Consider the following 12385-nt stretch of genomic DNA (forward strand, 5'->3'; position numbering starts at 1 on the left):
GAAAGTACATCTCGTCTGTTTTACACCAAATTTGTTACATGCATAGTTCCATCATCTCCTGTCCGTCGGTTCATTGCAGAAAATTCTAGCTAAGCAGACTTTATTAAACAATTAGTGGTTCAGGGTCAGTTCAACACAGAAGCTTCTCTACACTGTATTTTTCTTTTTCTTCTTCATGAGCCCTGGCAAAACTAGGCCACAACTTCGGCTAAGTTAACTCTATAATATAATGCAAAACATACGTTATACATCTCAATATGACATATTACTACATTGTTATTATACGTTTTCAATATTTCACAATTTTTCATTTTGGTATAATTAGTGAATGATGGCAGCCACTCTTCGTGGGCACATTTTCAAACGTGCACATTAATTCTCTACATTAATTTATTTCTACACATTTACTTTATTCAAAATACATAAACATTAATTAAAAAAAATATCTGCTTCAGCACCTAAAACTGCTCTATCTGATGATGTGTGATAGTTACTCTATTTTGCTGTTGATGTAGCCTGGCCATTTGACTCCTGGTGTCATAGGGAGTATTTATACTATTACTCTTTGAAGATGGCATTTGTGTATTTCTGTGAATTCTCCTGTTAAGACGGATGTGTTTCCTCCATGATGGAAATGTTCTGTGATATTTCAGTCAATGCGTCTACAAACTGAGGTCAGGGTCACAGGTGGTAGGTGGCCAGCAGAAACAGAATGTTATCACTCAACAGATGGGCTCCAGTCTATATCAACATCTTTCTATGTTTCTCCGATTCACACTTCTTTTGCTAGTTCTCCCCCCTCAGCAATAGGCACATCTACAACACTTTGGGGGATGGATACCAACAACAATGGTAAGGTAATGGATATTGTGGTTACTGTTCTGCTGCTCTCAGATAGAGTTTTTGTGGTGCCCCAATTGCAAAGGCAGGATCATTTGGTGTGATTGTGCTATTTGTAACTGTGGGAACAGTAACTGGGAGCACAAACTTAGTTGGTTTGGCTTGCACAATTTCCAGTGTATATTAAGTTGAGGTAATAGTACTAACTGCTGCTTTTGCAGATTTCGTTTTAGATACCGTTACAGGGGCTGGTGGTGGAGCATGACATAAAGTGCTGCTCCAGGTCTTCCTCTGAAGTGTGTTCTGTAAAGACATATTTATCAAATTGTTTCATTTATGCACCATCACAACCTTGAAAAGAAACAGATTTGCAGCATGATAAACATTATCTCTTTGCTGTTGTCATACTGGTGGTCCATAATCTATGAATCTCCCAAAGTTTCTCCCATTACATAAAATATTATTCTATGTTTGTTCTGTGGACAACACAATCATGTTCTTGAACTAGCAATAATGATTTATTTTCTATTGCTCATACCAGATGAAACACCACTCACTATATAGTATTAAAAAAACATTCTGTGTTCTTTGGGTCCAGAGAGGTGTTGGGGACTGAGTTGGGTGGCTCATAGGAATGAGTTCTGGGCAGAGGTTTGACTGAAAGGGAATAGCATTAGATGCCCCTCAAGATTGCTTCCGATGTTTAATGAAGGGCAGGCTGATATGCTGATAACACCACCTCCTCCTGAAGCGCTTGATAACAGGTAGATTGTCTGTGATCAGTTATGTATGGTTAGTGTACTTTGAGGACAAGTTAATTCGTTCAAGGAGATTTGTACTTCGCACATGTGTCTTGTCACCCTGAATGAACTCCCCACTTGAAAAATCCAAAAACATAGTTATGACCTTAAGGCCCGATTCATAAAGGTAAACATACACTTTCATGTAGGTTGATGATTGCTTGCTATTCACAAAGGGATTTACAAGTAGTATCTTAACGAGTGCAGAATCTCTCTACATAAAAAGAAAGGTCTTTTATGGGTGGAAATTCTGCACTCATAAAGATATTAGTCGTAAATTCCTTTGTAAATAGCAAACAGTAGTAACCTTACCCGAAGGTATAAGTTTTCCTTTGTGAATCAGGCCCCTGGACCTTTTAATACAGTGTTCTGGTTCTTGTTATTATTAACATAAATTGTAAAATATGTAAAAGGTATGTACACATTCATGATTGCCGGTCATTGTTATATATATGCCTATGTTTTAAACTGATGCTTATGTATATATTATCACCCAGGTCCTATACCCCTGCAGTCTCTGCTCCTTCTTCAATCCCCTTAATCCTTGCACTATTTATGATATTGCACACTTTGCCCTTGTAGAGAGTTAGACTTATATTTATACTTTTTTAGCGCCGTATTTGTGTAATTTTTTTGACGCAAAAGTGACACAAACGTACAAATACAATTGTATTTTCTAAGTTTGCGCCGCTTTTGCATTAAGAAGCGACACAAATGCAGTGCTAAAAAGTATAAATATGGGCCCTAGTTTCAGTTTCACAGCAGGTTCCCCAGCAGTGCCAGTCTCTCCCCCTTGTATTTGGAAAGTAGGTCCTGATCTTCAAGCTTGAGGTCTTGAAATAATTTGGTTGCATTCATCCACACTCCAAGGGTGTGCAGGCACAGCATTAACTTTATCTGTGACTTATTGTTACAGTTTAGATCTAGCTGGAAATTCTCTTGGTCACCAAATACCTCATTATCCACACCTCCTCTCTGACTAACTCGTATGCAAGCACTTTAATTCTGTCCCATTGGAGTTGTATTTTCTGACTCTCAGGATCCATGCTGGGTAATAGAATAAGAAAATAGAGGAATGGCTGTTATGAACTATGAATTAGAATGGATTCTTAATTACATACAATGGCTGCCAGTTGGTTAAAAATTGAAACATGGCTCTCAGGAAGAAACAGCTGTTATTAATTCACAAACACAATACTTTCCCCACCCCCAAGCACTGCCACTGAGTTGGGAAGCAGGAAATTACATACTTAATCATCTTATAAGTCATTTCATGTTGATGCAGTGTCTCCACACATGCACTGATTTTGAGTGGAAAAATAGCATGAAGTAATATTTCATCCAGTAAAATTGGATGTAATAAAATCACAAATAGTAAAATTGATTTCACTAGAGACACAGAGTACTCATAATTGAGGGACTTCGTCTATCCCTCAGGTGCGTGTATTGGCAGATAATAGGTAACTCCAAAACAGGGTCACAATGTTAGCATGTGGTGCTAGCTGCATCCCACTCTTGCATTCTGGGCTCTTTCTAGTTTTTTCTGGGTTTGTTTTCAGCAATCTGAGATGCAGACTATTTGAAAAGTAAATCTAGAGGTGACAATTGAACCAATAAGAATCAAAGTGTTTATTACCAAACTATTGGCCACAAATAGATCACATCCAAGATACCGGCATTATAAGCATGGAAGTATGTAGATATGGATTTAGAGCAGTAAATCTTTATTTCCCTGTCTATGCTTACCCCGATGAAATATGTGTAGGCTTATATTTCTGTTGTTGATATTTTGAAATACAACCAGTAAGGCTATCCATTACTACCCTCGGTCCTGCTAGAAGATACAGGATGATTTTGCCACAAATTCCACTTGCAGGATCACGGTAACAGCTTTGTCAAAGATGTCATCTGAATTTTTTTATCTTTGGACTACAAAAACACCCTTGCTGATCACTTTTGTAATAAACATGATAAGCTCTTTTTTGCTGTAGTAGACACATCATCTGAGTGTTATCAACAATCAGCTAAAGGCAAACCTTTCTCATTCATATTTCTACGGCTGGCTGCTTACACTGAAGAATTAACCATGGTTCCATTTGATCCTTATCACCAACATGATTATCATTTCTGTAGGATTAAAATACAACTTATAGTGCCTGATGATATTGAAAAGGGGGCACAGCTAGCGGTGGAATTGTCAGACATTTCACATCTATGAATGTCTAAACATATGTAAATAGCCATAGACCCCATCATGATCATTTCAGGTGACTGCAAGATGTTTATATAAAGATTTAATTGAATATAAGCTCAAATATACTCCTTCATTTTAAGCTAGTATATCTAATTAAACCAAGTACTTAAACAAACTAAGCACAATCCCTGGCTGCAGATAAAAATTCTAACGTCATCATCAAATAATCTTTATTCTGGTAATTAAAACCATAAAAGATACATACAAAAGAAATGTATATGAATAAAAATAATACATAATCTAGTAATCAAGCTGCCATATATATATATATATATATATACACAAAAGTAAATCAAATCTAGTTAAAAACATCCATTATTAGAATTTAAAACAGCAACCTCTTAAGAAACATGATTTAACATCCCATACAGTCCTAAATTCTATAAAAAAAAGTTACTGGGAGCCTCTTCTTTTTCTGAGTCTCATTGCACCTAATAGAAAATTTGCTACATTGAAACAAACGCTCATTATGCAACATATGTAAATACGTTAAGGTAGGCTTAGATTGCGTAAAATGTTTTTCTCTTAATAAATGTAAAATATATTGATCACGGGAAGCACTATAATATTCACAGACTAAGACAAAATGCATTATATCTTGATGAGAAAAAGAATCACATGAAGCTAAATTTCCTACCTTTTTCTAACTGACAGGCTCAGCCAGAAATCATTGATGTAAATTTAGCCAAATCTTGTTAATAGGAAATGATGCTAAGTGTTTGTAACCAGTGTGAGATAAGGCTCTATTTGCAAGCCAGTTTTTGAAATGACATGGGCACGTAGGGAGGGCTTACACTGCTCCGTCCTCTCTCTAGATGCTTGCACTGCACATAATATTCCTTAACCCACCTGAAATCCTTCTGAACAATCCTAGCAAGAGAGCTCTATAGATCAGGGTGCCCTAATTCGATAAAGTAAGTCCTGATGTAGCTTAACTAGGTGATACTGTCAGACTTATCTAGGTCCATACAATCATTCAAAATAGCATTATTCAGTGCCAATTCTGAATTTAGCCGTATTGAAATTAGGGGTGGGCAGAATTTTTAATTCTGTGGTCGAATTGGAGGACTTTAGTAATTCTGTTTTACTCTTGTAACACAGAATTGCAAATATATTCCACCACTCCACTCCGCTGGTGAAATTAACCAGTACTGCAATACATCCGTGCTGGACCGTGGCCTTCAGGCCAATTGAGGTACAGTAGGGGAGGGCTGTGGCCGGAAAGCATCCCAATGGCATGCATTCAGCATGGTTTGAGCATCCGACACTGGCAGCAAGGCTGCAGCAGCAGCTCCACCTCCTTCCTGCCTGGGCTGCCTTAGCCGGCACAGTGTGAGTTGGGCAGTTGGGGAGTCAAGGACCCGAGGGCCGCGGCACAGGGAGCCAGCACTGCAGAGTCACCGCTAACTGCCAGCACTGCTGGAGTAAGCTGACAAGTCTATAAAAAAACACCATTGTTAGAGGGTCTTTCTGTATTTGTGGCTAGTCTGTCAAGTTTAGTGGCATGCTCGGACATACTTTTATTCCACTCTAACATTTCTGGAAGCTTCATTGTGCTACTCTCGAGTGACACTATCTTACTAGTGACATAGTGGACTCATACACAAGGACACACATGGACACACACACAAAAGTGCACCTTTCCAGCCAGTTGGCTTCGGCTTCGATGGCTGCAGTGAGTATGATATGCATGTATTGGGATGCAGATGAATACATACAGTGAGCTGTGCCTTCATGGCTGGTGTGTGTACATTGTACGCACATGCCTTGGTGATGCCCGTCTACAGTGGGTAGTACATTTATAGTTGCTCTGTACATTCGGTGCTCATGACTTCAGCGAGCCAATGCTCTTATAAGGGGGGTATATCTTGATGTCTTTTGTGTACAATCTCTGCACAATGCACACGTTTTAGGGATGCAAATCCACATCTACAGCTGGCTATGCATCGATGGCATCTGAGACCACTGTGTGTACATTTAGTACACATGTCTTCGGGATGCATATGAACCTATACACCGCCTTGATGGCTGCAGTGTGTGCGTTCTGTGCACACAATTTCATCATGCGTGTGTGCCTTCACAGTGGCTTGTGTATGCAGAATCCCGTCACTGGCCTCTGCAGTCGACCTTGTAGGTTGAATCTTTCCCATCTCTTGCTGCTGATAGTCTACAGTGTGTATGTATTCAGATTATTTTTGCATGCCTAACCATCCCGTCACCTCCTCAGTAAGGAAGTGATAAAACACTGGCTCTGATTTTTAGCATGAACCAAACATAGCAGCAGCTCCCCTTCCTCTTGGAGGTTGCCCCCCCAACCAGATGTTCTACAAATTGTACATTTAAATGGCTCCTGGGTGCGCCCCCAGCCTGTCTTGCTTCCAGCCATCTGTGTAGAATTGGCCTTGCTCCTTGCCACTCATGCACGACCGCCTCTAATCAATGCCTCCCCTTATACAAAAGTAGCATGATTTTGTTTTGTGTGTAAATGTAACTCATACTACAAAAAAATAACTAAGCCCCAGCAGAGAAAGACTCTGCTGGGAGAAGCCAGCCATGGGTAATGCTTCCGAGCAGCGGTCTACGGTGTGTTAATTACTAAGTCATGAAAGTGGGCCTTCTCTCACCGCTCTTCTTGGGTATGTGGGCAGCAGTAGGAATTCCATGCTAGGTTGGTGGGCGGAGCTTTGCGGAATGTTGCAGAGTTTTTTTGTAACTCAGTGAAATTCCATGGAGTGAACTCTGCGAGTTCCGCCTACCCCTAATCGAAATCCATCTGGTTAGGGGTCTCAAGGTTAACAAATCAGGAATGTATCCCACCCATAACTCTTCATGGACAGCAGAAGAGGCCAAAGACTAAGGTACCAATAATAGGTGCCTCACAAACATTTTCCTAACTACTTGGCCTCAACTACTTGTAAAGAGGCATCTTTATAACCCCATATTATCATTACCATAGGATGCCAGGGACATACATTTGAAATGGTAGATCTTAATCAGTGCCTTCATTGGCTTTTCCCCTATACAGGATGAAAAGCCACCCACCAACACAACCACCTTCGCATGGCATTCCTTTTGGCTCTCATTAGAGGGGCCTATGATCTCTTATCATCAAAAAGGACCCCAAGGTATAGGAAGACATTTACTCTGGTGAGCTCGCCCTACACCAGAATATGCATTTGGTCCTTTTCCTGCAGGCCCCACAACCAGAGTATGAGATGTACTATAGTTGGTACACAAATCTAAATTGCTCATAAAACTCACAAAGGACTTGAGCAGGTGTTGCAGATCCACTGTGGTTCTTGCTAACAGCACCATGTCATCAGCATATAAAAGAGCAGGAATAAAATGTGGTCCTGCTCAAGGGATGTCTTTGCTGGCAATGAACAGGGTCTTTCTCAGATCATTTATATATAAGGTAAACAAAAGAGGAGGCAAAATGCAGCCCTGTCTTACTCCCTGAAGGACCTTAAATGGTGAGGTGGTATTCCCATCCTAATTATATCTGCCTACTGCAGCCAGATCTTTGTGCAAATCATACAAAAAGTACACTATATATTTATTAATGCCCATATTAAGGAGGATAGCCCATAATTTACTTCTATTCACTCTGTTGAAAGCCGATGTGAGGTCCATACAGGCTAGATGTAACAAGTTCTCTTTTTCAACTGTACACTTCCCAATGATCAGCTGCAAGTTCTGACATTGATCCAGGATACTTCTATTTACTATAAAACCATATTGCAGATCAGATCGTACCTCATTTTCATCCAACTGCAAGTTTAACTTTGAAAGAATGACTCTTCCAATTACCTTGACTGATGAATCTATTAATGCTATAGCAATGCAGATCATTTCTTTACCATTTTTTAAAAACTGGAGTAATAGGTGATTAGATCACAACTGTGGAATACCCATTATCTTTACTGCATTTAGAACATTAGTTAAAATGTAGCCCATTTCATTGAGTCTGTCATATAAAGATCAGTGGGTACACCATCGGGTCCAGTGATTTTATTTTTAGACATATGAATTGTGGCCTCATATAACTCCTACTCAAGAAAGACTATATTGGATTTACCAAATGTACCACATTCTCAAGGGCTGGAACTTTGACAGTGATATCACCATATATTCCCTGGAAGTACTACACTTAGGCTTTAGGGGATACGTGGTATTCCAACATATAATTTGCAGCACCTGTGAAATATGGACAATTTACTATCTGGCAGAATTTAGTGCTATTTTTAAGGATGTTAACCTGAAGAAGTTGTTCCCAAGCTGATTTTCTAATAGTGTTTTTACGATCGCCAAGCACCGTTTTGTAATTGTTTCTGCACATGGCAACTTCGTTCTTATTTCTGGGGGTTTTTCTTAAGAGCTACAATTAAACTTCAATTAGCCTTTGACCAGTTATGACTGGACCATCTACATTCAGGGGCCTTAGGTTTCCCACCTGAATAGGTTAGGCTTTTAGAAACAAACGTACAGATCCCATTGCAAGCAGTTAATAATGCTGCATGATATGTGGTAGCCTCTAAACAGGTGCAAATATCCTGGCCATGTCTGACAAATGAATTATCTAACAAGGGCCATGGAGCTACTTTAGTCCACCTCAGTCTGCACCCTTGGTATATGGGTTTGATGTTGGCTTCCTCAGGGACTATTTTGCTCATGACATTCTCCTCCTGACTCCAATTGATAATTACCACTAGGGAATCATAATCACTAAACTGGCTCCAAATGACCTTAAGAAACTTACAAAAGTAAACTAAGTAAGCAGGAATCACCATGTTATCACGGAACCGAAACCCCCTATATTGTGATTAAGGAGTACCAGATTATGGTCAGCCATGATGGTGCTAAATAAATCTCCTTGTCTTGTATACTCAAAATGACAAATTCCATCTAAGAGGCCCTCATCTCCAGCTAAACATAGCTAGGAACATAAATGAATATTAAAATCTCCAAGGAGAATCACAACAAATAGGGGGCACTGCTTTTCCGTAAGCCTAGCAAGAAAAATGTTAAGGGTTGATAAGTGGTCAGTGGAATTATTCTGTGCATTATAAACATTAATCACCAACTAAGTTGGGAACACTTTAAAAACTAGTTTGACTGCCAATAAAACTGAGAGCCCATGGCCAATTGAGATATTTCATAGGAGACGGCAAGAGAAGCCAATGTAAGTAAACCCCCTTGGCTCTTCCCATGGGAGAGGGCAATGCTGAAGAAAATAAAATATATACCCATCAACAAAAAGGTAATGCCTGTGTCCCAAGTCTTTTGTAGCCATATAATATGGTAACCCTTTAAGTAACTCAACCATGACATATCAGATTGCTTATTGGCAAGGTCAGATATTTTCCAACTCAAGAGCTTAAGAAGGAACTTTGTCTTAGATGTTGAATCAAGGACTTGACTGGGTAACTGACTATCCACATTACCCTGAGTGAGAAATGTGTTTATATCTGGGTTGATCAGTCAGTAATTACAATCCAGGGTACATAAAGGTTCAACTCTGTTCTGTACCTGAATGGGATCAGTCCTAGCAGACTGGGTCGTCTGTTTCCCCATATTATTCATAAAAATTCTCCTTTCGTAGAAACTTTTGGTGGCAAAAGTAACCTAGTGGCAGTACCTTGATCACTGTTAGGGCAAGGCTAAACTGGAAGGGTTGATGTATTAGAAGGCCAGCGAAATATGGACGATTAAAGTTAATTACAATGCAGTTCCTCTTCCAGAGTTTCCTCCCTAGCCCCTACCCACTCGATTCTTAATATGGGCTTCTATGTACTCCCCTTTTCCCAGCTGTCTCTTACACCAGTGTATTATTTAGTTTTTTAGTTGGAGAGTAGATTCTTTCAGACTGGGCCATAATGTTGGAACGCCCGTTAAAATTGCTACTAGAGGAGTCTATTCAAGAGGTAACTAAAGTCTATGACTGGATTTCATTGGTTTTAATAAACGAGCCACAGAAGGAGAGGGGCGACCTGACCCTTCACAATGTCACCCCCATCTGTGTGTCTTTTGTCAAGAATGGCTACATGATTGTTATACACATGGCTCAAAGGGGACATAATCCTATCACAGACCATGCTTCAATTGCCTATATCCTCCGATGGGATGAGCTTTTTTCTGCTAGTTTTCCCTCTAGTCAATATGTTTTCCGGGCCTGTATGAGGAATGAGGGGGCAGGACGATTCTGTACCAAGTTTTGTATGGTAAACTTGCAGTGTATTTAACAGCTCAAATTAGGGGCTAATATTGCCAGTCCCTGTTTTCATTCTGTCAAAGCAAGGTCTATATTCATAAGAGTCGACTCTACAAAAGACATTTTCTCAGACAAATCAGCGGATACATTCTTCATTAGCAGATCAACCGTCTCAAATAAATTACAGAGCAGTGGTTCAATGGTCAACCCTATGCAATCCGGTAAAATATTGAGGGCCACACTTAAGAAAATTGGCACTGCACCCAGTGCACCACCACTTTTCTTGAGTCCCTTAGTGCCCTCCTAATGCCACCATGTGTGTGCCTTATCTAAGATATGGCGCACCATGGTGGTAGTTGGAGAACTAGCATCAACATTTTTGACGCTATTTCGGAGCTTTGCAGGATTAGCGTCAAAAAGTTGACACTAATTCTGCAAAGCCCATTGAGGCCTATTGTAAACAATGGTGTGTCTCATTTTAACGCCTGCTCTGAGCAGGCATTAAAAGTGCTGACAAAACTGATGCAAAGAAATCTTTTAGATTTCTATGCAACTTTTTTGTGTGCCCCCTAATGGGAAAACGCCCCCTTTGCATACATCATGCCTGGCGCAGGCATAATGGAGCGCAAAGGTTTACAAAATGGTGCAATTCATGCATTGCGCCACTTAGTGAATAAGGCACAGCAATTTTTGCCTCATTGTGCCACATTAGCGTCAAAACAATTACGCTAATGTGGCGCAAGGAGGCGCCATGGGTTCTTAAATCTGCCCCTTAATTTGTCTTTTGCAGCCAAGGATAACATGTGCATCTTTGAAATAGTACTGTCTGCAATTGTATTTGCTTTAGCTCTAACAGTCCCATTTTTTTGCCCATATCTTTCTTTTTGTTTTTCTTAGCTGGCTGAACCAAATCAAAAGAGAAAGTGTATGGTTCGGGATAAATCTCTGCCACTGGAACCCCAATTTGGGTTTCATTCCCTGCTGCCAAATGAGAAGCCTCGCTGCACTTACCCTTCTTATTTTGACAGGCTGGAGGAATTTTAGGGAATTCCCCACCAGGCCTAGATTCTCTTCAACTGGCTGGATTTCAATGTTTAAGGCTCCCACTGCAGACGTCAAGTACGAGATAATAGAGGGACAGTCCCTGTGCCCCCCTGAGACGGCTGGAAGAACAAAATGATTACCTCTTACCCATTTCGAGCAAAAATCAAAATATAAATGAGGTGGCCCAGCCCAACCTCTTCTAACATAATATTGCAATGCAATCTGTAGCCAGGAATACTATAATTTACCACCAAATGTTGGTGATATCTGTGTTGTCAATTTTCAGGTTAGGCAGAGCATTTCTAGTGTGGTATTTGAGGTGGCAGGATTCACAACAATTGTGTTGCACAATACTTTTATGTTTTGGAGCCAGCAGGAGCGGGCTGAGAGAAGATTGAGGTAGGAAATGGTTGCCTGACATCAGGCGCCTCCCTTCTCCTCTACATTTATGCATGCATTGCTGCACTGGGGCCGCTTCACTAGTTGTCTGGTGCCTGTATACAATCAGAATACAGATCCTGAAGATCAGCATTTTTGTATTTTTTTACTCTTAATTCCAACAATGAGCATTTAGTTGCCAGTATTCTGTTTGCATTACCCCCAGCAGTGCCAGGATGAATTACTTGTCACTCGAATTGATGCAGCACTTCATGGCAGAACATCGCTTGCTGCTCATTCTACAGCCTCCAGAGGTGCAACATAGCAGCTTGAAGCTAACGAGGGAACCATCCAACAATCTATATGAAAGGCATACGGTAGATCTAGAAGTGCTGCCAGCCTGTCTAGAGTTGATTTGATGACTTGGAAAGATGTATGAAGCCTATCTCTACTCTAGATGCCTGTCAGGGTTACTACCAGAATATCAATACTAAAATATCGGGCTGCCAATACATAAGGGCCTTAATATCTACTACCAGAATGTCGTGAAAGTAGCTACATATTGTTAAGTATAGGTTTCCTACATTTACCTTGAAAATATATTTACCTTGAACATATACATTTTCAAGGTACGTATAAGTGCAATTAAGATGTTTTAAATCTATACTTACCCTTATATATAATTACCTTCATGATTATTCTGCTAGTCAAATTTGTACTCTATATTCTGGAGTACAACCGCTTGTGCAGGTTACTTCTGAATATCTTCCCGAATGCATAACCCATATGAGAGAAAGGAGCAATGCAATAAAGAAGCACTTGCTAACAGTCACGCCAGATTTTATTGTGCATGGTTCG

This window comes from Pleurodeles waltl, chromosome 11, assembly GCF_031143425.1.
Source record: "Pleurodeles waltl isolate 20211129_DDA chromosome 11, aPleWal1.hap1.20221129, whole genome shotgun sequence".
NCBI classification, from domain to species: domain Eukaryota; kingdom Metazoa; phylum Chordata; class Amphibia; order Caudata; family Salamandridae; genus Pleurodeles; species Pleurodeles waltl.